Below are 2458 nucleotides of genomic sequence, written 5' to 3' on the forward strand. Positions count from 1 at the left end.
TTTGGCCACCTTATGTGAAAAGCTGACTCATTTGAAAAGACCCTGATGCTGGGAAAGATTGAGGGCAGGAGAAGGGGACGCTAGAGGATGAGATGGTTGGATGGCATCACTGACTCAATGGACATGAGTTTGGGTAAACTCTGGGAGTTGGTGATGGACAGGGAGGCCTGGCGTGCTGCAGTTCATAGGGTCGCTAAGAGTCGGACATGACTGAGAAACTGAACTGAACTGAATATATATATATGAAAGAAAAACACCTATCAATGTAATGATGAATGCACCTCTCAGTGTGATGATGAATGTCACCACCGCACAGATTATAATCATCTGTTCTATGAACCATTTGTCTGAGCTTGAGATCTTTAGGAGGGGACCTGCATCACACCCAAAATGATGAATGGCACTGGAGTCACAGAATTCTAGCTGGAGGCCCATACTGAGTAGTGTGATGACAATCATCAACCCAGAGATCCAGCAGCAGAGCACAAAGATGATGCAGACTCTACTGTTCATGAAGGGGTTTACAGATGGCCATGTAGTGGTCATAGGACATGACTGCCAGAAGGAAAAATGCTGTGACTCCAAAGAGTCCAGCAAAAAATATTTGACCAGCACAGGCATTAAGCCCCTGATGGCTCAGATGATAAAGCATCTGCCTGCAATGCAAGAGACCCAGGTTTGATCCCTGGGTTGGGAAGATCCCCTGAAGGAGAAAATGGCAGCCCACTCTACTATTCTTTCCTGGAGATCTCCATGAACAGAGGAGCCTGGTGGGCTACAGTCCATGGAGTCTCAAAGAGTTGGACATGATTGAACAAATTTCACTTCACTCTTCAGGTGTTACAAGTAATGGTATTGTCCCCACTTAATATGCTGTACAGGAATCTGGGAATACACACTGTTGAGAATGAGACTTCTAAGAAGGTAAAGTTTTTGAAGAAAAAATACATAAATGTTTTAAGATGAGAATCCATGAATGTGAGAATGATAATGGTCAGATTTCCAGTAACACTCATCACATACGTAAGAAATAAAAAGACAAAAATCAGAACTAGCAGCTGTGCGTCCTCTGTAAATCCCAACAAGATGAATGTTGTTATGACTGTATGATTTCTCATTACCAGCTTTGATGTTTTATGTGATCTACATGTAACAAAGTCAAAGAAAAGTTATTCAAACAGATGAAAAGAAATAATAAGCAAAAAAAAAAAAGAAGAAAAATCAGAGAAATGGGAAAGAGAAACAAGAGAGAAGATGAATATAATCAAAAGCTGATTCTTGGAGAGGATGTCTAATATTGATAAACTGTTATTGTGGTTGGTCTGGAAAAAAAGAGAAAAGGTGAAATTTATCAGCAATGTGAGATATGACATCATTGCAGTTTACACATATATAAAAACAGAAAAATATCATGTCTCTACAAAGTAGATTTGACAGCTTAAATTAATGAATCAATGCTACGAAAGATACAGTCTACCAAAGCTAATTCAAGATGAAGTATCTAACCTATATATCCCTATCTCTAATATTAAAGTAAACAGGTACATAAATCATCCAACAAGGAGAACTGCAGCCTCAGGTGATTTAATTGTATATTTCTATCAAACACTGAAAAACAGGAAAAAGCCTGTATGATACAAGTCCTTTCATACAGTTGTTGAGAGCAAAAATCATAGTTATTATCTGATGTGACTGTCAATGTAAATAGTCAAGATATAAATGATAACTGTCATGAGAAGTAGAAGTGTAAAAGCAAAAAAGTTTTTTTACATTCTACCCCCAGTGGTAATGACTTGGAAACTAAAAATATTGTTTGCAAGTCATTTGTGAAGTGTTCACTGTGTAGATTATCATTCACAGACCATGTACAAACTTGTAAGAGGCGATACAGTAAAAAGCACATTGTATAAATTACATAAATTAAAATTGAAGAGTAAGGTTATTCAATTGAATGCAGGAAAGGAGAAACAAAAGAATGAACAGCAATGGGAACAAATAGCAAGTAACAAAATGATAGGTCAAAGTCCAAACATAAATGATGATACACTGCCTATAAATGTTCAAAGCATACCACACTAATTATAAGAGATTATAAGAATGCATTAAAAAAATTGCCTACCTGGATGTTGTATACAAGCACTTCATTTGTATATAAGATTTACTTATATATTCGAGGTTGTGTTTATGTGTGTGTGTGTTTACGTATAACATCTATTGTCCCCATCTTAACCAATTTATAAGATAGGCCTAGAGACTTCCTCATTTGCCACAGACCCAGAGACATTCATGATGACATTTAAGAACTGAAATGAATTTCTCACATTCTGTGAACTATCCAAATTAAAAAAAAAAAGCACACATTATATATATCTTACATATAACTATATGTTTATATAGAAATGCTTGTATGTATCCTTGGGAAATTTATAGGAGTTAGTTTTCCAAGTTTCGGAATATA

The 2458-nt window shown here is 36.3% G+C and overlaps 1 pseudogene; it reads right to left on the reverse strand.

Moving 5' to 3' along the window:
• Positions 1-237: 237 nt before the first annotated feature.
• On the reverse strand, positions 238-1118 carry LOC121818958 (olfactory receptor 6C2-like; annotated as a pseudogene).
• Between the last annotated feature and the right edge of the window lie 1340 nt (positions 1119-2458).

Source organism: Ovis aries, chromosome 3, assembly GCF_016772045.2.
Source record: "Ovis aries strain OAR_USU_Benz2616 breed Rambouillet chromosome 3, ARS-UI_Ramb_v3.0, whole genome shotgun sequence".
Classification (NCBI taxonomy): domain Eukaryota; kingdom Metazoa; phylum Chordata; class Mammalia; order Artiodactyla; family Bovidae; genus Ovis; species Ovis aries.